At 42.8% G+C, this 27,576-nt stretch overlaps 1 protein-coding gene across 3 annotated transcripts in view; it reads left to right on the forward strand.

The window, feature by feature from the left end:
• The window catches only part of ZMYND11 (zinc finger MYND-type containing 11), a 168,922-nt gene that overhangs the window by 29,841 nt on the left and 111,505 nt on the right, over positions 1–27,576 (forward strand). Inside the window, exon 1 of one of the 3 annotated variants that reach the window (XM_034760029.1) lies at positions 23,509–23,527. The exons of the other annotated variants lie outside the window; for them this stretch is intronic. The gene's annotated coding sequence lies outside the window, so the exon portion shown is untranslated. Of the gene's footprint in view, positions 1–23,508; positions 23,528–27,576 lie in introns of those variants that run through there. 3 annotated transcript variants of the gene reach the window in all.

A 27,576-nucleotide genomic window follows, 5' to 3' on the forward strand; every position in this document is an offset into this window, starting at 1 on the left:
TCATCGGCACTCCAGCTGATCCCTCCTGGTATTGTCGATGTCTGATGATGTGTTCTATGTAGATGTCCCTCGACCATCTGATGGCGTCCGACACCATGAGTTGCTGCAGCAGCCGAGTGTAGCCTTGACTGATTCCGCATTCTCTCAGCACTCGCTCGTTACTGGGGTTCCATGCGCCTAAGGCTCACCTAAAGATGCAGAAATTGCCTCAACAAGTTAGGTATCTAGCTTCCATTCATGTCAATGAGAGTTAGGCACCTACATTGCTTAGGTGCTTTTGAAAATCCCACGAGATGCCTCTGTGCATCTTTAGGCACCTAAAACATTTGAAAATCTGCTCCTTGCTGCATTTTCTTTATATAATTAGTTTCACTGTTTTCTCCTATGCTGTCAGCAATTTCCCCTTTTCTTCAGGGAAATTGGTCCACAGATTCTAAATAATGATCAACTCTGCATTTCTGCAGCCAGTTCTGGGTTTAGGAGGCAGACCTGTCAGTCACTAGCAGAGTGAGTGAGGCTACAACCTTTAATAATAATATTAAATAGGGTACTCCCAATAATAATAAATATAACAGCTCTTATCTATAGACCTCCAAGTGCTTTACAAAGGAGGTCAGTATTGTTATCTCCATTTTACAGCTGTGGAAACTGAGGCATGGAGTGGTGAGGTGATTTGTCTAAGGTCATCCAGTGGGTCAATGGCAGAGCAGGGAATAGAATCCAGATCTTCTAGGTCCCAATCCAGTACTGTAGCCACTGTTCTCATAGACTCATAGACTCATAGACTTTAAGGTCAGAAGGGACCATTATGATCATCTGGTCTGACCCCCTGCACGCTGCAGGCCACAAAACCGTCCCTACCCCTTCCCTGGACTCTGCTGTTGAAGTCCCCAATCCTGTTTTAGGTGGCTACAATAGGCAGAAACCCTCTTGCTAGAGATCCCTGCCCCATGCTGCGGAGGAAGGCGAAAAACCTCCAGAGGCTCAGCCAATCTGCCCTGGAGGAAAATTCCTTCCCGACCCCAAATATGGCGATCAGTAAGACCCCGAGCATATAGGCAAGAGTCTCCAGCCTGACCCCTGTCAGCCATTGTACAATTTACCTACCATTGCTTGGTTTTCCTCGACTACTATGTTTTACCATTAAACCATTCCCTCCATAAATTTATCTAACTTAATCTTAAAACCAGACAGGTCCGTCGCCCCCACTGTTTCCCTCGGAAGGCCGTTCCAATATTTCACCCCTCTGACGGTCAGAAACCTTCGTCTAATTTCAAGCCTGAACTTCCCCACGGCCAGTTTATATCCATTCGTTCTCGTATCCACATTAGTACTTAGCTGGAATAATTCTTCTCCCTCCCTCGTATTAATCCCTCTAATATATTTAAAGATAGCAATCATATCCCCCCTCAGCCTTCGCTTTGTCAGACTAAACAACCCAAGCTCCTCTAGTCTCTTTTCATACGACAGGTTTTCCATTCCTCTGATCATCCTAGTGGCCCTTCTCTGCACCCGTTCCAGTTTGAGTTCATCTTTTTTAAACATGGGAGACCAGAACTGCACACAGTACTCCAAATGAGGTCTCACCAGCGCCTTGTACAACGGAAGCAGGACCTCCTTATCCCTACTAGATATACCTCGCCTAATGCATCCCAAGACAGCATTGGCTTTTTTCACTGCCACGTCGCATTGTCGACTCATAGTCATCCTGCGGTCTACGAGGACCCCTAGGTCCTTCTCCTCTTCCGTTACTTCTAACCAATGCGTCCCCATCTTGTAACTAAAATTTTTGTTAGTCATCCCCAAATGCATCACCTTACACTTTTTACTATTAAATTTCATCCTATTTCTGATACTCCAATTCACAAGCTCATTCAAGTCTCCCTGCAGGATATCCCTATCCTCCTCCGAATTTACAACGCCTCCCACCTTGGTATCATCCGCAAACTTTATCAGCCCACTCCTGCAATCGGTTCCGAGGTCAGTTATAAATAGATTAAATAAAATGGGTCCCAAAACCGAACCTTGAGGCACTCCACTAGTAACCTCCCTCCAACCCGACAGTTCACCCTTTAATACGACCCGCTGCATTCTCCCCATTAACCAATTCCTTATCCACCTCTGGATTTTCATATCGATCCCCATGTTTTTCAGTTTAACCAATAATTCCTCATGGGGTACAGTATCAAACGCTTTACTGAAATCCAGGTATATTAGGTCCACCGCATTTCCCTTATCTAATAAATCCGTTACTTTCTCAAAGAAGGAGATCAGATTCGTTTGGCACGATCTGCCCTTCGTAAAACCATGTTGTAATTTATCGCAATTGCCACTAACCTCCAGGTCCTCAACTAGTTTCTCTTTCAGAATTTTCTCTAACACCTTGCACACTACGGACGTTAAACTAACAGGCCTGTAGTTACCCGGATCACTTTTTTTCCCTTTCTTGAAAATAGGAACCACATTAGCTATTCTCCAGTCTAACGGGACCACCCCCGAGTTTACAGATTCATTAAATATTATCGCTAATGGGCCTGCTATTTCCCGCGCCAATTCCTTCAATATTCTCGGATGAAGATCGTCCGGTCCTCCCGACTTAGCCCCATTAAGGCATTCAAGTTTTGTTTCTACCTCGGATACGGTAATCCCCCATCCTGAATGCCCCTCTGTAGCGGTGCTAGTATCCCTAATACCTTCATTGGCCTCATTGAACACCGATGCAAAATATTCATTGAGATATTGCGCCATGCCTAGATTGTCTTTAATCTCTTCTCCGGCAATAGTCTTCAGCGGTCCCACTTCTTCTTTCTTTGCTTTCTTCCTATTTATGTGGCTGTAAAACCTCTTACTATTGCTTTTAATTCCCCTCGCTAGGTCCAACTCTACTCGGCCTTTGGCCTTTCTCACTCTATTTCTACATTCTCTGACTTCGCTAAGGTAAGTTTCTTTACTAATCCCTCCCCTCTTCCACTCTTTGTACGCTTTCTGTTTTTTCCTAATCGCCTCTTTGAGTCGGTCGCTCATCCAGCTCGGTCTAAATCTCCTGCTTTGTAATCTTTTTCCCTTTTTTGGAATGCAGGCCTCCGACAGCTCATGCATCTTTAACTTGAAGTAATCCCAGGCTTCTTCTGCCTTTAGATCCATTAATACGTTTGCCCAATCCACTTCCCTTACCAGTCCCCTTAATTTGTTAAAATTGGCCTTTTTAAAATTATAAACCCTAGTCTTTGACTTAATTCTGTTACTCCTCCCATGTATTTTAAACCGAATTAGCTCATGATCACTGGAGCCCAAATTGTCCCCCACTACCACTTCCTCAACGAGGTCCTCACTACTCACCAGAATCAAATCTAAAATGGCCTCCCCCCTCGTTGGTTCAGCTACCACTTGATGAAGGAATTGATCAGCAATCACATCTAGGAACATCTGAGCCCTATTATTACTACTAGCGTTTGTGCCCCAATCTATATCCGGGAAGTTAAAGTCCCCCATAATTACACAGTTTCTATTAGTAATTACTTCTCTAAACACATTAAATAGTTCCTTATCCATATCCTGGGTCGATCCCGGCGGTCTATAGCACACTCCAAGCACTATCCCCGGAGAGGCTCTAGTAGTCCTATTACCCAGTGTGAGTATTGCCCAGACGGACTCTGTGTTATCTAATCCATCAACTATTATTTCTTTACAGTTTATTTCACTATTGACATACAATGCCACCCCCCCACCTTTACCTTTGTTCCGGTCTTTCCTAAACAGCGCATACCCCTCCATACCTGCGTTCCAGTCGTGACTGCCATTCCACCACGTTTCTGTTATTCCTACGATATCTGGTTTCAGCTCTTGGACCAAGAGCTCCAATTCCTCCATTTTACTACCTAGGCTTCTGGCATTGGTGTATAAACACCCTAATGTATGTCGTTTAGCCTGTCTCCCATTAGTTGCACTATAAGTTGCGGGCCTCCTTGCGTCCGTCCCCCCTGTCCTTCCTACGTCTGATCTCATCTCCCCGGCTATGTCTCCTCTCATTTTACTCACCTTTTCCATACTGGAATCTGGCGTGGAGATTAACTGTGCATCTCCCAACCTTCTCCCCAAACTTCCTAGTTTAAAGCTCTTTTGATAAGATGAGCCAGCCTCCCTCCCAGAAGTCTATTTCCTTCCCTACTCAGGTGAAGCCCATCCCGCGAGAACAGGTGCCTGTCCCCGAAAGCCTCCCAGTGGCCATACATCCCAAAGCCCTCCTTATAGCACCACTCTCTTAGCCAACTATTTATTCTCACAATCCTATCAGCCCTTTGCTGCCCTTCCCTTGGAACGGGCAGAATCCCACTAAAGATAATCTGAGCCTCTATCTCCTTGAGCGTCTTCCCCAGCCTAGCATAATCTCCCTTGATTCTCTCTAACGAGAACCTAGCCGTGTCATTTGTTTTTACGTGAAGGATTATCAAGGGGTTCTTACCTGCTCCTTTTAGGATCCTTTTCAACCTCAGGTCCACATCGCGTATCTTTGCGCCCGGTAGACAGCACACCCTTCTGTTCTCCGGGTCCGCCCTGGTCACAGGCCTGTCCAATCTCCTCAGTAATGAGTCTCCAATTACATACACCTGCCTTCGCCTGGCAACAGTGCGATCTAGTAATCTAGTCTCTAATCCCTCTAGTCCTGACCTGTGCCTGTTCCTATCTTCCCTTATGCTCCCCCTTATGCCTTCCTGATTCCTCCCAGGGCCCAGAATTGGTGCTGTCTCCATCAACTCCTCCCCTCGCTCTCTTGGACTAGCTGCTCTTCTCTTCTTCCTCACTCTCCCACCTTCAGCCGCCACCTGCTGCCCCTCCACCTCGCTATCCAAACACTCGAACCTATTCCTGAGTTCTATTCCCCCCTCGCTGGCCCTTCTTTTCCTTGGCCTGCTTCTCACAGTCACATGCTTCCACCTCCCATGTTCTCCCCCTTCCATTCCCCTCTCACCGTCCTCTGCCTCTACCTGCGCTGCAGGACACTCTCCTTCAGCCCCTCCTTGCCTGTCCTCCATCAGCTGCTCAAACCCCCGCCTAAACTCCACCAGGGTATCTACCTGCATCTCTAGCCCCTTAATCTTTTCCTCCAGTAACACTATCAGGCGACACTTCATACACACATACCTGTGTTCCAGCTCCCCTGCTAGGACCATATACATACCACAGCTTCCACATGCAGCCATCTGCATTCTGTCTGCTCCTGCTGCTTGGCTCATGCCTGCTGCGCTCCCTGCCCACAGCACCTGTGGACTCAGAGCACACACCACACCGTGCCCTCCTGCCTCCCCCCTTACCTCCCCCTGCAAACTCCCTCTCAAACTCCCCTGTTAGCCGCCCTGTTTGCTGCCTCCGGTGCCGCTGCTGTTCTGATCTATGTCCTTCACTTTAGGCAGGTTTTTACAGTCCTTCCTGTTTAAGAGCTCTGAACCTACAGAAGAAAAACAAACAAAAACCTGAAATTGTTAACAGGATCCTTGAGCTATGTGTGCCAGATTTTGGCAGATTGGCAGGGTTTCTTAGTGACAGGCTCTACTCCTTTGCTTTTGATTTCGGAGGCTTATTACTGGCTCATCAAGAGTGACAAGCCAAAGAATGAAAATTTGCTCTCACTGTTTTTCTCTGTATTGGAGTTTACACATGTGGCTGGGTTGTGTCCATTGAATTGAAAGCTGGCCAGGGTTCCACAAGACCATCCTCAGCCTTGTTTGAGGAAGGTGCTATAAGTTAACATCCCTGATTCAGTGCGGGGAGAGGCTCAGATGAAACAGCATGTAGAAAAAACACATCTGACTACGCATCACTGACCAATGTTGTTGACCACACTGCCCCTATCATTGCTATCCCTGCCTTCCCATAACTAGGAGAGTTAAGAAAACAAGAGCAGCTTCTGTGTGGATAGTATAGAGAGTAGTAAGAGGTGTCTTGACCCAAATTGTCATCTGCTCTCCCCCAGTGTTTCCACTTATACCAAGAGTTGGAATAAACCCTTTATGCAGGGAGTTCATCTCTTTTAAACTACTTGCTGCAACTAGCTCAGTGGGGAATTGCTCCTGATCTCAGTGGCTGGAGATTAGTCTGTCCAATGAACTAATTAGCCAACAGATCCATTATAACAACCAATGCCAATCTGAATGAGATCTGCCACGCATGCATGAGGAAGATCATGTTCTGTTTGCCCATCTCTGGCCACAAAGACCTTGGTGCTCCAACCTGATCAGTGAGAGAACCATACAACCTATCTTCACAGAAGGGACCGTTTTCTCACAGGGTCCTATTCTATATGAAAAACCCATAAAGATCTATCTTAGCTGCATGGACTTTAATATAATATATGAGAATTATACCTATCTCATAGAACTGGAAGGGACCTCGAAAGGTCATCGAGTCCAGCCCCCTGCCTTCACTAACAGGACCAAGTACTGATTTTTGCCCCAGATCCCTAAGTGGCTCCCTCAAGGAGTGAACTCTCAACTCTCTGGTTTTAGCAGGCCAATGCTCAAACCACTGAACTATCCCTCTGGGATGTATTAGCAGGAGTGTTGTAAGCAAGACATGAGAAGTAATTCTTCCATTCTACTCAGCACTGATAAAGACTCAATGTGACATTACCCAGGGTAAAATCTGGATTGATGGACAGCTGTAACCCTTCGATTCTCTAACCTGGGGTGCTTTTTACATTGTTTCGCTGTGAGAGCAACCCCTCCTGGTCTGCTCACACACAGCCTCTGGCATGCAAATCTCTCCCAGCTATGCTATATGAGTGCTATAGCCAGCCACTCATTAATTACACTGCAGGTCAACACCAGTAAACGCCCAGTCCCAGACTTTCCCCCCGAAATGTGCGTCTTGTACTGCCCAGCACCCTCCTGGAGAATACAAGCATGTATAAAGTCCATCATTTATTAATAGAAAATGATACGAAGAAATCTTGTTATCCCAAATGGAGTTTCCCAAACACTTCAATCCAAACAACAAAATAAATGTATTAACTACAGAAAGATAGATTTTAAGTGACTACAGGTAATGAGGCATATGTCAGTATTGGTTACAAGAAAATAAAAGGTAAAATGCAACTAGTACCTAACTTAAACCAAGTGAATACAAAGCAAAGATGTGTTTCACCACATGTTCCAGCAGTCTTACTGACTGAACCTCTTTCGATCAGGATCTCTCCCCCAGTCCAATGCTGCTTCCTTTGTTCTTCAGGGGTTGATGATGTCATGGGTGGAGAGCAAGGGAGGGATGATTTGGGTCATCTGTCATCTCCTCTTATAGCCTTTTCTGTTGTGCAAGAATCACCTCCAGCCGATATTCAGGAGACAGAAAGTCTGTGTGGTCAGGACCTTTAAGCTGCTTCTTTGTCCAAATGTAGACTTTTTTGCCCACACTTTCTATCCTGAAGTGGTGGCCACTTAATTAGGCGATGGTCCATTTGAATTTATTGACACCTGGCTGAGGCATTGGCTAACCTTTTGGCTTTGAGAAACTTGTTTGTGACCCCTCCAGAACATGTTGAAACATGTCTTGGTAAAATCATACAGTGGAATCTAATATCTTTACATACACTGTTGCCACACATATTTTACCAGGACAATAATGATAATCAAATCATGAGTTTTCAAATGATACCTTATGTAGTATGCTTTGTACAAAATGTCATGTAGCCCTGTAAAATGGGTGAACACGAGGTACAGACTGTCACACTCAGTTGGAGTATTGTGTCCAGTTCTGGATACCACATTTTGGAGAAAGTTCAGAGGAGAGCAACAAAAATGATAAAAGTCTAGAAAATATGACTTAGGAGGAGAGATGGAAAAAACTGTGTGTGTTTAGTCTGGAGAAGCGAAGATGGATGGTGGGACATGATAATATTCTTCAAGTACTTAAAAGGTTGTTATAAAGAGGAGGGTGATAAATTGTTCTCCTTAAGCATTGGGGGGGAGGGATAGCTCAGTGGTTTGTGCATTGGCCTGCTAAACCCAGCATTGTGAGTTCAATCCTTGAGGGGGCCATTTAGGGATCTGGGGCAAAAAATCTGTCTGGTGATTGGCCCTGCTTTGAGCAGGGGGTTGGACTAGATGATCTCTGGAGGGCCCTTCCAACCCTGATATTCTAAGAAGTAATGGGCTTAAATTGCAGAAAGGGAGATTTAGGTTAAACATTAGGAAAAACTTCCTAACTGTCAGGGTAGTCAAGCACTGGAACAAATTTCTGTCATTGGAGGTTTTTAAGAACAGGTTAGACAAAAACCTGCTAGGGGTGGTCTAGATTATACATAGCCCTGCCTCAGTGCAGGATCCTGGACTAGATGACCTATCGAGATCCCTTCCAATCCTACATTTCTATGGTTCAATTCGATTCTGTGATTGGAAGAAATCATTTGCACTGTAATGAACTGCGTATTAGAGAAGTATTCCTATTCACTTTAAAATTAAATGGTTATGATTTAGGATTATCTATAGTAGTAACTGTGGAAGTTATCAAACTGGTGGGATCTTCAGGGGGCAAGGATGATCCAATGGATAGGATGCTACTCAGGATACCCACGTTCAATTTCCTGCTTTACCACAAAGTTCCTGTGTGAGCTTGGTCAAGTTACTTAGTCTTCTGTGCCGCTGTTCTCCATCAGCACTTTCCTGCCTCACAGTGTGTTGACAGGATAAAGACATAAAAATAGAATAAAACATTAAAGGCTGAGTATCTTGGATACTATTTAATTGGGGCCATAGACATACCTTAGATAAGGCAGATACTTCCATTTTACCAGTGATTAAGAGGTCTAGTCTATTCAGAACTGGCTGAAAATACATTGCTTGGGATCTGTGGACCTTCCTGCTAGAAGAAAGGAAATTTTGTATATAGGAGTGATGTGTTTTGCGGCAGGGTGGGGGTGGGGTGAGAGATGGGGAAATAGAAATATTTGATAAAAATAAGAATGTAGCTGTAAAGGCACAAATATAAGGAGAGTGGACTCCGAGGCAGATGTACTACCCAAAACTTACTGTTGTTTGTTTGTTTGTTTGTTGTTTTTTTAATGCCTAGACTTCAGGTAGTTGCTGTGCTTTTAATAGTAGGGACGATAAAAATGTGTTTGGACTATAGCAACTTCAAACAAGAGGCTCATTACTATTTTTGGGTACCTTTTTAAGAAGCCACAATATTGCAGATAGTAAAGGTTGTACATAGTAAAAAGATTAAATGTTATTCCACAAAAGAAAAGCTGCCTAATAACTTGCAAGAGAGTGAGTCGCAACAAACGGCATCATTAAAACGTTCCTCAAGAGAGAACAACTCTCAGCTGAAACTTACCATTATTTTAAAACTATTATTTCAGCCAGCCTGAACAGACTATTTCTCTTCTGGGTAAACTTATTCATATATTACTCTATATTTGTTTTTATGCCATTGTTTACCCTTTGCCATAACTTAGATGCAGTGCTGACATTAGCTATCTGTGGCCTACGTTGCAATGAGTTTTGGAACTGGATTGATGACTTCTTAGAATATTGATTATAAATGGCTGTAGATTGAAAGGTGCAAAGAGTTTCAGATCTCACTAGAGGGGGGTGCTGTAAGTGTAGACAAGTCCTTATACTTTGACAATTACTGTCCTCTGGTATTATATTGTATCTCTCTGTCACATGTAGCTACATAAAAATACCCCCTTGAATTTTCACTTACTTGCAATAAATACCTGTCTCTCCAACATGACCTGTGAGAATAATAATGGTGATAATTTACATATAAATAGCCCCTTCCATTCTAGAATATTGAAACATTTTACAGATATTAATGAATATATCCCAGTGAAGTAGATAAGCACTATTCCTGTTTTACATATGGTAAGTGACTTGCCCAATATCACACAGAAAATATGTGGCGGAGCCAGGAATGGAACCTTTCTCTGTCCTTTATATAAACCGCAGGACAATCCTTCCTAAACAGATTAATTTGTTACTTTATTGAAGCCTGCTGTCAGCTACTAACCATGCATTGTAATCTCTGGTAGCACAATGACCAGAGATCCCAGGAGAGCCAGCAAGCTACCTGGCATGAGGACAAACAGCAGCACTAGTTCAGACACAGAAGACCCTTGCTAGAGGAGAATGAAGAGCTAGAACACTCAGGATCTGAAGATAGGCCAGTCAGGTAGTAACAGAAAAGTCAGTAGGATCCTGGCTGCTTCCCACCTCCTTCATTCCTGATTTCTCTATTTCTGCGACTTACAAAAGGATCTTCCAGTTTGTTTTTCAGGTCAGGCATTCTTTTGTTTTTCCTCCTCCACCTTTGTGTAACTCCGACACACATGCATAAATTTTCCTCATACTCTTTGTCTTAAAAAAGAAAAAGGAAAGAGAACATTTTGGTTGAGACCAAACATGACTAATTTCAACAGACATAAAGATGTGTTTGAAAATGTATGAATGAATGAAAGCAAGGCATTGTATGGTAACTGAAACTACGGTATCTTGCACCCTCGCTGTTGTGGTCACTACCAAACAAAAGCTAGAACAACACTTGTTTAGATTGTAAACACAAATATTTCAGATACCATATTACTTTTTACTATCTGCTGTGACATTCTCTCTTTGTTTTTCTATTTGTATTTCTCAGTGTGGCCTGTTAAAATACACTACACCTCAACCTCGATATAATGCTGTCCTCGGGAGCCAAAAAATCTTACTGCGTTATAGGTGAAACCGCGTTATATTGAACTTGCTTTGATCCGCTGCTCCCCTGGAGTGCGCAACCCCGCTCCCCTGGAGCGCTGCTTTACCGTGTTATATCAGAATTCGTGTTATATCAGGTCACGTTATATCGGGGTAGAGGTGTAGTTTTATTTTAGTTTCTAGTCAGAATCACTTTCTGGATCATTTTATGCACTAAGGTCATGCGGCAAGGTTTGAGTGGCAAACACATTTTTTTAAAGAAAGTTTGATAGATTAAAAGTATCAGCTGGTCTTACTTTTTCGTGAAAACTCTGGGTTCTTTTTCAATTATTGATCTAATGAAGAAAGGAGTTCCCTTAGCACAGGCTACTGCCTCAGGTGAGGACTCTGCCAGCTCTCACTGCCTCCATCTTCCATATGAGGAAAGAGCAGGGCCTATGCCCCTGAATTATAAAAGCTGTAAACCATGGAAGGAAAGGGGAGTAAAAAACGAAACCAAAGGGGAGAAACAAGGAGGAGTCCCATGCTGGAGGCTCAGTTCCTTTTCCAGAATTGCAGGAACATGAAGATATGGCCAGGGAACTTCATTCAGATAAGAACACAATGAGTTGGAGGAGGGGAGGCTAGATCAGAGCAGATAAGCATAAATTTAACAGAATTGAAGGTGCTTTAGCTTCCTTTGGTAGGAAAATGGATGAAATAACCAAACAGACTAACTAGGAGCATATCAATATGGTAGCTACATACTATGGCAATGGGCTGCATAGAAAGGGGTATAAGGATGGTGGAATAAACAGTAAAAAAAAAACTGTACTGATGTGATGGATTATAAAAGGGAAATGAAGCAACCCTTGATGTTCTCCTCTTTCTCTTTTAAGAACCAGAATCTGTTTTTAAAAAAAAAAAGCTGGATAAATGGAACAGAAATAAAATTCGTTTTGTGTGATAGAATATGGTTCAAGGCTACTGCTACTACATAGGACAAGATCTAGTAAAGGTAAAGCTGGATTTGATATGTAAAGATTAGTGCTGTCAAGTGATAAAAAAAATTAATCGTGATTAATCGCGCTATTAAAAAAATTAATCATGCTGTTAATAATAGAATACCATTTAAATATTTTTGGAGGTTTTCTACATTTTCAAATATATTGATTTCAATTACAGCACAGAATACAAAGTGTACAGTGCTCACTTGATTTTTGATTACAAATATTTGCACTGTAAAAAACAAAAGAAATAGTATATTTCAATTAACCTAATACAAGTACTGTAGTGCAGTCTCTTTATCATTAAAGTTGAACTTACAAATGTAGGATTATGTACAAAAAAACCTGCATTCAAAAATCAAACAATGTAAAACTTTAGAGCCTACAAGTCCAATCAGTCCTACTTCTTGTTCAGCCAATCGCTCAGACAAACAAGTTTGTTTACATTTGCAGAAGATAATGCTACCTGCTTCTTTTTTACACTGCAGATTCTTAAATCTTGGGTCGAGTGCTATAGCTATCTTTAGAAATTTGGCTTGGTATCTTCTTTGCTTTTGTCAAATTTGCAGTGAAAGTGTTCTTAAAACGAACAACATGTGCTGAGTCATCATTCAAGACTGCTATAACATGAAATATATGGCAGCATGTGGGTAAAACAGAGCAGTAGACATACAATTCTCCCCAAGGAGTTCAGGCACAAATTTAATTAACACATTATTTTTTTAACGCACGTCATCAGCATGGAAGCATGTCCTCTGGAATGATAGCCAAAGATGAAGAGGCATAGGAATCTTTAGCGCATCTGGCATGTAAATATCTTCTCATGCCAGCTACAACAGTGCCATGCAAATGCCTGTTCTCACTCTCAGCTGACATTTTAATTAAGAAGTGGACATCATTATCTCCAGTAAATGTAAACTAACTTGTTTCTCTTCATGATTGTCTGAATAAGAAGTAGGACCGAGTGGACTTGTAGGCTCTAAAGTTTTACATTGTTTTGGTTTTGAGTGCAGTTATGTAACAAAAAAACTACATTTGAAGTTGCATGTTCAGGATAAAGAGCTTGCACTGTAGTACTTGTATGAGGTGAATTGAAAAATACTACTTTTGTTTTTAATTTTTAAGTGCAAATATTTGTAAGCAAAATAATATAAAGTGAGCACTGTACACTTTGTATTCTGTGTTGTAACTGAAATCGATATATTTGAAAATGTAGAAAAAAATCAAATATTTAATAAATTTCAGCTGGCATTCTATTGTTTAAGAGTACGATTAATCACGATTAATTTTTTTAATCACAATTAATTTTTTGAGTTAATTGCGTGAGTTATCTGCGATTAATTGGCAGCACTAGTCAAGATTTTTGGTTTTATTGGGCCTGACCCTACAAGGTGCTGAATATTCTCAGGTCCATTAAAATTGAGGGCTCACAACATCTTGTACAGTCCCAAAACAGAAACAAGAGCGTACCAAGGGAAGAGTTATGTTTTAACAGATTTCTTAATTTCCCTTTCTGTTACTCTACCTGTGCTCCCCCCTCAAGAGACCCCCCCCACTCCAAGCAGAGTTTTTATCCCCCAAAAATAGTATCAGAGACTCCATTAAATCCACTAGCAACTTCGCTAATGCTATTGATTTTGTGTGTAAGCTGCTAGGATACTACAGCAATAGGTGGCAGTATAAAATACTAAAGTATTTTAAATACTAAAGATAATCCTTCATGTCAGTACTTTGTTTTATCTGTTATTTCGCAGAGCATCACCTTTGGTATTAACTTTGTCTTTGCAAAGATATATTTGAATTTTATTTGAATCTGAGACATGAAAAACTTAAAAACCTGTCTGCATTGCTGAAGCAGTTTATGCGATGTGTTTGGATCCTTAAATTGTAAAGATTGTGGATTTGTGATCTGCTTTAAAAATCTTCATCTGCTTCACCTTGAATCTCATATGCTGAACCGTAAGGCTAATGGTTCTTGTAGGTTCCTGGCCAATTTATAACCAGACTTATTCCTTAGTTTGGTTTACTGGAATATATTATAGATATAAAATTATATTGGGTGGCTATAATTTTTCCTGGCAATATGCATAGCCTTATTTCTATTATTTCTGTACTTATCTGACAAAACAAAAAACTTGCTACTTACATAGCTTTCTTTTGGATTTCTTTTTCTCTGTTTGGTTAAACATTACAGCAAACTCCTAGAGGCTGATATCTCTGGTGAGTGCAACTTTTCCACTGTGTGCATCCCTTCAGCTCTGCCCACCTCTTCCTTCAGCCACATTGTCCCATATCTCCTTTATCTAATATGCTGATTTATGAAAACTGTTTAATTATTATTATGACTGAGTCTTGGAGCATCTGGGGTTCTCTCACAAGAAAAATTTTGGTGGCCTCAGAGTGCAGCCACCAACTCTTGCTGGTAGCCACTCTGACAATTTTTTCTAAAATACATAATTAACTTTAGGAAAACTTTAGGAAAAAGAAATAAATATGCACATATACATTTCCAAATACTTGTAATTTATTTATATAGAGGTTTTTTTGTTTTTGTTTTTCCCCCCCAGACAAAATAATCTACAATTGTCTCTATTCTGTACAGGACCTAAACAGAATAGAAACACAACTAAGGTGTTTTGCATGTTTTGCTTTTTTGGTTGAATTTTTTTTTTTTTTTTTAAGACTTGCTAGCTCGTAAGTCTGCTACTGTGAAAAGAGATATTTGTATATTTGTTAATATTACTTTTCACAGCAGACTTACTCAGCCCCGGCAAGGTGGGCGACAAATTAAGCCCTGAATGGGGAGGTGGGTAGGGAGGCGGGGTGTGTGTGTGCAGTGGCGATTGGTGATCTAGATGGAAGACTGGAGGAGGCAGCAGGGATCAGGGCGATGGTGGGGGGTGAGCCTGAGGCCAGACCCTGTGGTCCTGCTGCACGGCTGGAGAAGGCAGTGGGAGCCAGGGGTAACGTGGGGGGCGGGAGGGAAGCCTGGGGCCAGAGCATGAAGCTCTGTGGCTGGGGAAGGAGCCCACCACCACATGGCTAGAGACGGCCGTTCACCATCCCAGAGAGGAAGCCTGAGTCCCACTGGCCCCGGAAAGGTGGAGAACTCCCCCTGATCACCTGCTCCTACAGTGTTTGTGGCTCCAGAAGGGAGTAGGGACCAGCCCCTGCTGGCGGGCCTGGGGGAGAGACCACTGCTTTGCTCCCCCATCCCTATCATCACCCAGGAGGCTGTGGCTGCACAAAAACCCCTGGTGGACGCATGCGGCCATGGTGACCTCATTTGAGAAACCCTTATCTAGGCAATGGCAACATGTGAGTTTCACTGAATACACAAACATCTGTAAGCTGTCCCTTCAGCTGGTTAGCCACTGTGCATAAAATCGTGTTTCTTCATCCGCTATCAGTTTGAAATGAAACTTTTACATTTTTTACAAGTAGGGGAAAAGACAGGAAACCATCCTAGAAATTGTAAACAGGAATTCTTAACAGGAAATTATTTTAGATGTTATACTGGTATGTCTGTTTGAGGCAGTTTTTCATGTATGTGTTTTTTAATAATGTCTACAATCATAACAATGATATTGCTCTCAGATAAAAGCGTAGCCACCCTTTCTTTACAGTTCCAAGAAGGGAGAAAGATGGCAATGTAGTCCAGCTATGGATAGAGCAGGAGACTTCTCTCCTCAGCTTCTATACCTGACTGCTGGTTACTTGCTGTGCGACCTTTTCCCTGATTTAAAATGGGTATGATAATGCTTGTCCAATATCAAGAGCTTTGAGATCTAATCAGAAACTCTAAGAAATTGATTATTATTTTATTAAAGTACAGAAATAGCGGTGGCTCCAGATCAGTTCCTAATTTCTTTGGTAATTACATGACATTTTTTCTATAAGCAATATCCAGGGACTTCTGAAATTAAATATTCTCCTGATTTCTAAATAATGTTCTCTAACTTTGATCCCAGCCCTGCCTTACTGCTATTGAATGTATTGGCTGAATGTATCCATGTATTAGGTGAACTGTGGCATTTCACCACTGACCAGAGTATGGGGTGGTATGGAGAAGAACTATGTGATGGTGGATGGATGACAATAATTCCTCTGAGTGAGGTGGTGTTCAGACCTCACTATCCTTTAGGATATTTCAGCCTGCTCCTACCTGTCTGTATCTGTGGTACTTAGTTAAGATATCTCCATTAATTTTATCTCCTAGAACTGGAAGGGACCTTGAAAGGCTATCAAGTCCAGCCCCCTGTCTTCACTTGCAGGACCAAGTACTGATTCCCTCAGTGGCCCCCCTCAAGGATTGAACTCACAACCCTGGGTTTAGTAGGCCAATGTGCAAACCCCAGAGCTATCCCTCCCACCTAGTTATATGACCTCTGTTACTGTAGTTTCTGGGTGCCTCATGGTGTTTAATATATTTTTCCTTATAACGTCCCTGTGCTCATCCTAGTGTAATCACTCTGCGTGGGAGCACTCAGTGCCCCCAGGAACACATCACTGAAACACAGTGTCCCGGGCAAAATGAGTGCCCTTGTGTGGGTCGAGCATGCACACCTGAGTAAGGGCCATTTATAATCTGCCACATTTATTTTTGTGCTTTACCATGGTGTAGTATTTAAGTACCTCACAAACATTATTAATTGCATGTAACTGAGGTCAGAATTCAGTCAAACTGTAACTTGAAAATTATAGAACACCACTATTTCTGAACTCTTCTAATAGCGCATTAATAAGAAAAGGCTTTGGACCCCTTCACTCTTAAAACACCATTCATTTTCATGGTAGGGCAATTATATGTTGAGTAAAGAGCATTTACATTTCCTTTTTTAGACAACATATTTAAATAGTCATCCCAGCACCAGTTGATAAGCTCTTTTAACTAATCCAAAGAGCTTTGTGTAACTGATTAAAAAAGAGTGGTGCCAGTTTCCCCCACAGTTGAAGGTCATTGGTGGGATAATTAAGTTTTACTTTTTAAAAAGATTTAATATCTAATTTTTTTCTCCAGATTCTGTTATGAAAGTTGACTGATAAAGGGGTCTATTTTTAAAAAAAAAATCTGGAATCTTTTTGATATCATAAAATTATTTGGTCGTCGTTCAGTAAAACAAAAGGAAGACACTGCATTTTTAATTCTCTGTTGCACTGATATAAGCAAAAATGATATGCTGGATTGTAAAACACTGGACAGTATTCTGATGATGAGCTATATTTCCAAGGACATTCCTATAAACATATTGTTAAAGTAGTTTCACTTCCTGCTGTGTTCTCCAACTCAATATTCAGAGGACAGAAGATCCTGCTGTTGTGTGCGGGGCATGGGAATGGAGCCCAAATGGGATATCTATAGTTAAAAATTAAAACTAACTCCTCATATTTTATATAATAATTTCCTCCATCCTGCTCTTCCCCTTCGCACCTTCCAAACAAGCTCTTGAGATATTACTGTAGTTAAAAATCTGCATTGGAATGACTTACAACCCCAACATTTATAGCAACTCAGCGTCAGACTTCCACTATCTAGGCAGCTGAATAATATTGACAGTACTTGATAAGTATGAATTGCAATACCTTTATATTTTTAGGGCCTGTTCTCTGAAGGGCAGCAGCAGTCTCAACTCCCACTGAAGTTAATAGCAGTGGATGGCTCTCCACACCTTGCTGAAGTGTAGTCACTCTGGATTCAGTAGACATGTTTGTCACAATCTGAGACTTCATTCTCTTATTCCTGCCACCGTACCTAGTCACCAGATTTTCACTAAGAGCCAGATTTTTAAAGGTATTTACGGGTGAGCGATGTGGATGAAATGTCCAGGGAGGCATGGTCAGGGGGCACTGTGGTCAACCCCTAGACTCACAAAGATCCTTTAACCCCCAAGCGCTGGACCCAGAGACAGGAAGGGGCAGGGCTGGCCGAAGGCTCCTACCATGCGCTGGGCTCCAGCTGCTAGTCCCAGCCGGGCTGGGGAGGGATGGGACTTTGTCTTCCCCTGCATGAGCCTCTCCTGGGGTCAGGTCAGACCCATGTCTGCAAGAAGCTCTGCAGCTGCTGGCTGGGAGCCCCGCTCTAAAGGCAACGTCCTGCCAACAGCAGTGCAGAAGTAAGGGTGGCTATACTGCGACCCCCTCCCCACAGCCTCCTTTTGAGTCAGGACCCCCATGATTACAACACAGTGACATTTCAAATTTAAATATCTGAAGCCGTGAAATTTAAGATTTTTAAAATCCTATGACCATGAAATTTACCAAAATGGACTGTGAATTTGGTAGGGCCGTAAATAAAACAGTGTTTGGTGTTCTTTTTAGAGAAGAGTAAATCAAAATAAATATATCAGAGGGGTAGCCCTGTTAGTCTGAATCTGTAAAAAGCAACAGAGGGTCCTGTGGCGCCTTTAAGACTAACAGAAGTATTGCAGTGGGCATTCACCCACGAAAGCTTATGCTCCAATACTTCTGTTAGTCTTAAAAGTGCCACAGGACCCTCTGTTGCTTTTTTCAAAATAAATGAAAGCTACACCATATAAAATGTAGCTTGGTCTGCATCTGCAGCTTGTCTTGCTTAGGTACACTAGTTCTGAATCTTGTGGTTGCAGCAAGTTAAATAATTATTTACTTCGATCCTAGACCTCACGTTTGCCATTCCATCACAGTCTTTCCTCTTGTTAATATCAGAGTATCTCAGAAGTCCATCGGAGTCCTTGACCTTCATCCTCATTTACTCCTGACAGTCTTTAAAAGGTGTGATTGCCCCCTTCCTAACCTTTTCAGCTATGTCTAGACTTGAGTTTGTGGTTGTGTTTTAACTTGAGTTATTTGATTGCCTATTAACTAGTTAACTAATATGATTGTCCACAAACTTTGGTACTGGGAAACAAAGGTCTGTTGTTTACCCTAGGCTGAGCCACAAATGTTTATGAAGTGTGCAGGCTATCATTTACAGTTGTTAATTAATTCAAGTTAATAACTGGCAATCAATTAGTTAAGTTACTTGAAATCAATGGGAGTTAGGTGCCTAGGCACTCTTGAAAATCACACTAGGTGCCAACCTATATCCGTTCATAGACTATCAGGATTGGAAGGGACCTCAGGATGTCATCTAGTCCAACCTCTGCTCAAAGCAGGACCAATTCCTAGAAAGATTTTTTACACCAGTTCCTGAAATGGCCCCCTCAAGGATTGAATTTACAACCCTGGGTTTAGCAGGCCAATGCTCAAACCACTGAGCTAGCTAGCTAGCTCTCTCCTCTCTTTAGGCACTCAAAGATACAGGCACATTTAAAAAACTGGCCTGAAATGGTTACCCTCTAGGGCTTACCCTAGCCAGCTGATACACGTTAAAACCTTAACAACACTAGGAATCTAACATGTTATAAAAAACCTTTCTAGTGAACACACCTTTCTAGTGAACTCAAGGTCTTGGTTATGAAATACTAACTTATTGGCAGTCTATCACATATTAACATAGTGACAGTGGTGTTTATTCAAATCTACCATCTGGGAAGGAAATTTATCCCTGTGTTTTTTTTGGCACAGTGATCATTCTATAAAATATTTGTATACAAAGATACCTTTCTTTAGACAATCAGTTATTTCTGACTACTTAAAAGTACCCCTTTGTATCATTTTTTTATTCAACTTAGAATTTTTTTTTTTTTTTTTTTTTAATATCTATAGTACTATCCCCTGGCGGCCGTTACTTGTCTTATCTAGTTTAGTGTCTGAGAAGTGTAATGCACTTATTGAAGCCCCAGATCAGAGTCCATTTCCTGTTGGTGATATGGAACCTAGCGTACAACCCCACCCTGAATTCCTACATGGTGTTCTTTCCAGACATCCTTTTATCATACAAAAAAAAAAAAAAAACCACACATGACATGGTTACAAGTCTGAGAGTCTTAGTTTAATGTTGTGTTATAGGAATGCATTGTCTTCCATGGCAATGCCAATCTGACGGTCAGACTCTTAAAATTACCGGTACCATAGCTGTTCTACAATAGTCTTCATGCTTTTGGCTGTAGCACTGGCTTGCATTAGTTGGGGGCCAGCCTACACTTTTTTTTTTTTTTTTTAATTTATTTTGAGCTGCTCCACAGTTCTAATTCCGTGGGGACACTGTAGAATAAAGGACTGATCCTGTAAACTGTTACGCCTGACTAGAAAATGTATACCAGTATATCTAGTCTGATTGGAGGTGTGATTTTTTTTTTTTTTTTTTTTTAGTGATATAGTTATACCAATATAACTCCTGATGTGAAGGCAGTTATACTGTGGTAAAGGTGTCTTTTGCTTGCTGAACCAGGATAAAGCTATTCTGATATCAGCACTTTAATACTGGTATATCCATGCATGGGGAGGTGGGATTTTACTGTACTGGTATAGTTAAAGTAGCAAAACTTTATAGTGTAGACATGACCTTACTCACCTGAATAGTCCTTGCTGACATAAGGTAAACCACAGCCTGGAACAAAGTTTGGACAGTGTTTAGACTAGCCTTTGCAAAGTTGCTTACTACCTTGAGTTAATTGCTAATCAACTGGTAAAAACCTTTAAAGACTTCCAAGGGCTTGTCTACGCAGAAAAGTTGTACTACTTTATCTCTACTGGTATAATTAAACCAGTGTTGCCCACTCTTGTGATTTTATTGCTAATTTCACGATATCTGATATTTTTCTTAAAGCCTCCACTCCTGGAATCAAGAGATTGCATGAGAATCTCTGTTTTCATTTTTTAAAAAGTAAGTTTCTAGCTCTCATGTTTGTGGAGAAGAGCTTGAAAATACCAAGCAAGTGTATCCTAATGGCTCAGAAACCAGAAATCAAATAAAAAAATCCAAAAGTTATTTTAAAAAATCTCATGATTTTGGGTGTCTAACTTATGATTTTTGAACACTTGTGGTTGGCAATACTGTTAAAGCGGTACAGTCCTCCTAGAAGGATTGCAGTTACATCAATATAAATACGCTTCTACAAAAATAGCTTATTCCCATATGGGAACGGGAATAAGCTACACCAGCATAACTGTGTTCATGTTAGGGTTGTACAGTAACTCCTCACTTAACGTTGTAGTTATTTTCCTGAAAAATGCGTCTTTAAGCGAAACGATGTTAAGCGAATCCAATTTCCCTATAAGAATTAATGTAAATGGGGGAGGGTTAGGTTCCAGGGAAATTTTTTTTCATCAGACAAGACTATATATATACATACAGTATAAGTTTTAAACAAACAATTTAATATTGTACACAGCAATGATGATTGTGAAGCGTGGTTGAGGTGGTGAAGTCAGAGAGTGGAAGAGGGTGGGATATTTCCCAGGGAATGCCTAACTGCTAAATGATGAACTAGCACTCATCTGAGCCCTCAAGGGTTAACATTTTGTTAATGTAGCCTCACACTCTACAAGACAGCACAAATGGAGGGAGGGGAGACAGCATGGCAGACAGAGACACACACAGTGTGTGTGAGATGCACATTGCCCCTTTAAGTACGCTGTCCCCACTGTAAGTACATTGCCCTTTTAAGTAGATCAGCAAGTTCAGTAGCTGCTGCCAGCAAGCTCCCTCCGTCCTGAGCCCCGTCATGTCGTCCCCCCCCCCGCTTTATGGCTTTATGGAGATGGGGTAAGCGGGGGGGCAGGAGCAGGGGGGAAGGGGACACCCTGACATTATCTCCCCTTTGCCCTCCACCCCCGCACAGCAAGCAGGAGGCTCCCGGGAGCAGCTCCAAGGCAGATGGCAGGAACAGTACTTGGGGGAGGGACAGTTGAACTACCCGGCAATTGATAGGCTGCTGAGCGGTTGCCACACAGGGAACTTAGAGGAGCGGGGAGCTGATGTGGGGTGCTGCCGGTCCACCCTGATTCCAAGCCCCTACCAGCTAACTCCAACGGCTGCTCTTCCTGCAAGCAGTGGACAAAGCAGTGGACAAAGCTGCCAAACAACATTATAAGGGAGCATTGCAAAACTTTAAACGAGCACGTTCTCTAATTGATCAGCAACGTAACAACAAAACAACGTTAACCGGGATGACTTTAAGTGCGGAGTTACTGTACTGGTATAACCATGTCAGTACAACATTGCCTCTGACCAACATAGTTATACCAGTAAAAACTGTGTGGACTAGACCTAAAACCCCAAAAGGCAAAAAGAAAGAGTGACCTGTCAATTTGAGAACTATTTTTTATCATCATCATCATAAGAGATAGCTAATTATGACAGAGGGTCTATAACTCTTAGCTCATGACAAGAGGGGAAAAAATGCTCAAGGGGTTTATCAAGAGATCTGGCCGAAATTGGGTGCAGTCAGCCACGGTGGTCAATGAAAGGCAGTGTCTGAGCTAGTTCATTAAGCTGTAGAAGGGTAGCCATTAATCTTCATTAAGTGTTTTTTCTTCCTCAGAGGACAATCTCCTGGGAGGTGGAGACTGAAACTATCTACCAAAGCCTACTCTGTCTTTTTGTCTTTAGAACAGTGTTTGGGAAAACTGGGGATGGGAGTTAAGTGTGTCTGTGGGGAACAAACGAGGGGTTATTGGTCCCTGGGCAGCAAGCAATACTGACAGGCTGACCATATTTGTCAGAGGGGATATTGGTTTTAAGGGATACAAGCTTATTCACGTTCCTTTTTTATCAGTAGCTAAGCTGAAAATGTCTTATCTAGTTTAGTGTATGAGAAGTGTAAATCTAGTATGTTAAGAAAAAATATTTTTCCCCAATTTTCTTTCTGTTTTAATAAATCTTGTTTTTATTAAGATTACTGTTGTATGGGTAATTTCACATAGATGTCCTCAAAGAGGAGAGAGAAACCCATAGGGCTAAATTCACAAGCGGGGATTTAGGTATCTAAGGGCTTGTCTACACTGTGACATTGTCAACAAAACTTTTGTCTTTCATGGGTACTTAAAAAAGTCCCCCCGCCCTGTGAAAGACAAAAGTTTTGCCGACTCAAGTGGCAATGTGAACACGGCTTTGTCGGCAGGAAGTATTTTGTCTGCAAAAGTGCTGATGAAATACCGACCGAGAGCATTTACACACGCTGACTTAGCAACAAGGCTGCGTCGACACAGCCTTGTCACTAAAAGCTGCGTAGTGTAGACAAGCCCTAAGCCTAACATTTTGTTGCCTCTGGCATTTGCAGAACCACCACTGATCTGCCTATAGTCTTGAAGGTGTCTAAAATCCTTAATTTTCTATTGTTAAAGTCCCTGAGACTCCTAAATTTTGGCTGGGCATGTACACAGCTGCCACGCACTGACGCTCTATGCCTAATTTGCACCTAAGCACCAGTGGGACTCACAGACTAGGCCTTCCACCACTTAGCTTGCCTTGAGGGCCCAATTTGTTAGGCATTGCTCAGCAGATGCCTAAACCCACACAAAAGATGCTGTCAGAGGAGGTGCACTCCTTTTACCAGTAATACAGAGGTTAGAGCACTCCCTCAGGATGTGGCAGACATAGGTTTAAATTCCTGATCCACAACTAGCAGAACAGGAACTTGAATCCAGGTCTACCACTTCCCAGTTGAGTGTCCTAACCACTGGGATATGAAATCATTCTCGCTCTCTCGCACATACTTAGGTACCTGCCTTCCTTTGAGGGGTATAGTTAGGGGGCTTAAGACTCTTAGGCCAAAAGATTCCCCCCCAAGAATTAGGCAACCACAGACAATTCTGAAGTGGGTTTATTTACGGTACTGGGAAGACTGACAAACAGCTTTAAAAATATGGTGCCATAGTGGCCAGTTATATACATTTTTGTATTAATTCATTTGCATTTATTTGTAGATACAGAGACAGACATTGCTATAAGTTAAGAGAGAACCCTGAACAGAGATAAAAATAAGAACAGTACGTACATAAAGAGGTCATTTTAATTGCATTAAATGTTTATGACAACCTTGGGGGGGAAGGAGGCAGGGTGAGGTGGGAGGGTAGGGATGAGTGCTTACAGATATTTGGTGGGCTGTGAAGGGAGGATTTGTTCTGTTCTAAGAGCTGAGTTACTGGGCGGGCATCGACCATATAAGCTTATTAACTGTTTACAGTTGTTAGTGTCCTTGCTACTGAATGCTACTGAAGCATTCCTGCTTGTTCTGCGGTTTTTGTTTTAGCTGTTAGCTAAATTTTAACTTTTGCCTAACAAGACACACCTCCCTCCTAAGCATTTCCTGAGGCTAGTTTATGTGGCTCGTGGCTCAGTATGCTGGTTTTTGTGAATCCCTTTTTTAGTCTCCTAATTCTCCTTATGCATTGTATGGGGAGCCTGGTGCCTAATAAGAGGTTGTGCAATGCGGCTGGGCCTAAAAGTTAGGTGCTGCAATGTTCAGTTACCTAGGGTTACCATATTTCAGCAAGCAAAAAAGAGGACGGGAGGAGCCCCGCCCCTGCCCCTCCCACTTCCCCCCCCCCAGAACCCCCAACCCTCCCCCCGTTCCTTGTCCCCTGACTGCCCCCTCCTGGGACCCCTGCCCCTAACTGCCCCCCAGGACTCCACCCCCTATCTAAGCCTCCCTGCCTCTTGTCCCCTGACTGCCCCAACCCTTATCCACACTCCCACCCCCAGACAGACCCCTGGGACTCCCACGCCCCATCCAACCACTCTCCACCCCCTGACAGTCCCCCTCAGAACTCCCGACCCATCTAAACCCCTCTGCTCCCTGTCCCATTGACTGCTCCGATCCCTCTCCCCACCCCTGCCCCCTGACAGCCCCCCCCAGAACTCCCAACCTCCCCCGCTGCTTGTCCCCTGACTGCCCCCTCCTGGGATCCTGCTCCTAACTGCCCTCCAGAACCCCACCCCCTACCTAAGACTCCCTGTTCCTTGTCCCCTAACTGCCCCCTCCTAAGACCCTCCCCCAACTGCCCCCCAGGACCCTACCCCCTACCTGTACCCTGACTGCCCAAAACTTTCTCCACTCCCCCCAAAAAGCCCCCCCATGAACTCCCGACCCCCCCCCCGTTTCTTGACTGCCCCCTCCAGAGCCTCCCTGCCCCTTCTCCTGCCCCCTGGCCCCCTTACCCTGCTGCTCAGAACAGGGTGTTGGGTTCTGTGCGAGCCGGACACGTGGCTGCGCTCCCCAGCACAACAAAACCCGGTCCCTGGCCCTGCACAGTACTGCTGGAGCCGGGCTGCAGGGGAGAGTTGCCGGCTCAGAATGCAGCGCGGAGCTCCTCTACAGCTGCTCCGGAGTCCAGCCCGTGACTTTCCTGCAGCCCTCCCAGCCGCTCGCTCTGCTCTGCCGGGGGAGGGGGGAAATCCCGGACATTTTGAGTTATTTACAAATTCCCCCCGGACGCTATTTTTAGCACAAAAAGGAGGACATGTCCGGGTAAATCTGGACGAATGGTAACCCTAAGTTACCCCCTGTCCATAACTTCTAAAGCGAGGAGCTGAAGGGTAAAGAGTTTCTGGACCCTACACCTTCCCATTCAATCTCAGTTGAAGGGCATGGAGAAAGGTGGTGTGTCTCAGTAGCTCATATTACTTCAGTGGGAGAAAATGAAAAATTAAAGAAGAGATCAGAGTTAGCAGTGGTGTTGGCCACGGGAACTATGAAATGATGCACAGAAGGGAAACAAAGAGGATTAGAGATATGATCTGACTTGTTTATGATATAACTGAAAAAATAGGATTATTCAGTCTGGAAAGGAAAAGGGCAGGAGATATCTGCATTGAGATATTAAAAAATACAAAGAATGATGAGAATGATTGAGTCTCCCTCCACCCCCACCTCATTAAACAAGAACAAGGAGTCACTTGATAGAATGGCCTGTAACTTTAGAACAGATACAAATATTTCTTCAACCAGCATGCACTCAGCTGGTGGAATTCTCTGCTAGTGGAGGTCATTCAGTCAAATACAGTGGCTGGATATTTTTAAAGGGCTCAATAATTTAATGACCTAGAATTGCACCTAGGCATGGTAAGAATAGGGTAATTAAATCTCATTATTTAGAAAATAAGCCGGTTTATATCACATCTGGAAGGCATCCTGAGCACACCCACAGCTCCTGCAAGCTTTGTGCAGTTAGTGATGTTCATTATTGGGTAGGTGTTGGTGTGATGTTTTCTTCAGATACCTGCTACTGCCAGGGTTAGGGATGCTGGATTTTGTGTTCCATTATGTCAAATCTACTGCTTCTGCATTATGTTGACCTTCAGCTTTTCAAGTCTTTTGGTGGTGATACTGGCATTGGTCAGGAAGAAAAGAACTCATGGTTTCCCTTGTGAACATGAGTTCTAGATGGTGCCTTAGTTTAACTGGACTTGCCTTGATAGACAGTTTCTTCTGAAATATATAAGGAAGTGTATTTTATTTCTATATCTTGAGCTGGCTTTAAAAGCTTTTTATTTCAGTTAGATCTTTCATTTCAGGTATGATAGGTGAAATATTTACACAAACAATTGCATTACACATAACTAAGGCTACAATTTGGTGATGGAGGTTGCGGAAGTCACAGGGCAGCGGGAAATGGCGCGGGACGAGGGATGTGCTGGCCGCCGCCCCCCGCCGCCCCCATTGGCCTGGAGTGGTGATCCGCGGCCACTGGGAGCTGCGATCAGCCGAACCTGCGGATGCGGCAGGTAAACAAACCGGCCCGGCCCGCCAGGGGACTTACCCTGGCAGGCCGTGTGCCAAAGGTTGCCAATCCTTGCCCATGTGGTCTGCATGTTTTATATCAATTGGCAAGGAGGAGGGAACTCCCCTTCCCTCTGTGCTGAAGCAATAATGTTCTGGAACTGGTGCATAAAAATTTACACGGCTGAAGTTCTTATGTATCTCCCGGGAAGATAAAATGTCACAGCTGATGCTCTCAGGAGATGTCTTTCCCTGGACTACTAAAGGGATTTGGACTTCCAGATTCTTGTTGGCATATTTCAAACTAGAGGATTTCCATAAATGGACCTCTCTGCCACAGCTACAAACAAAAAAATGCCATGGTCTATTCAAGGAGGGTTTTAGGTCATAATTCCTTGTGGGATGCCCTTCTTCCTTGGCTGAAGAAGCTGTTTTACACATTTCCCCTGATGTGTCTGATCTTCACAGCAGTGAACAAAATCAGACATGGTAAGGCTAGAGTTATCCTAATAGCGCCATCGTGGTCAAAGCAGGCATGGTTCCCTTACTTGTTTCACTTAGCTCTTTGTCCAGCGATCAACTACTGCATCCCAATCTGAGAATTCTCTGCCTCAAGGTGTGACTCTTCCATGGTTCATGGGATTAGAGTCTGCTTGTTCTGCAGAGGCACAACAGATGTTACAAATAGTAGGCAAACTTCTACCTCAAAAGTGGAGAAGATTTAGTCTCTGGGGCAAACTGCAGAAAGTTATTTCTGAATCTGCCTCGCTACAGCTTCTTCTGGATTACATGCTGCAACTAAAGAAAACAGGACTGTCAGTTAGTTCTTTTAAGGTGCATTTGGCTGCCATAATAGCTTTCCATACTACAGTTGAGGGATTCTTGCTGTTTTCTCTCCCTACAGCTATGAGTTGTGAGTGTTCTCATGAAAGTTCTGAGAAATCTTTTCCCACAGTTAAAGTCCCCATATTGATTGGGAACCTTAATTTAGTTCTTAAAAGTCTCATGAAACCTCCTTTAGTGACCTGCTCCTTACTGAATTTGGAAAACAGCCTTCTTAGTGACTATTGCATCATCCCACAGAATCAAAGAAATTGGGGTCTTAGTGGCAGACCCTCTTTTTTACCAGGACAAGATTTCCTTACAGCCCAGCCCAAAGTTCCTTCCTAAACTTTTTCTGAGTTTCATTTGACTCAGCTATTTACTTACCATTTTTCTTTCCCAAACATAATTGTAGTCTGGCAACTGCTTTCCCTACTCTAGATGTTAGGAGGGAGTTGGCCTTCTACCTAGATAGACTAATTTTGGAAATCTCCT

This window comes from Trachemys scripta, chromosome 2 (genome assembly GCF_013100865.1).
Source record: "Trachemys scripta elegans isolate TJP31775 chromosome 2, CAS_Tse_1.0, whole genome shotgun sequence".
In the NCBI taxonomy this organism is placed as follows: Eukaryota; Metazoa; Chordata; order Testudines; family Emydidae; genus Trachemys; species Trachemys scripta.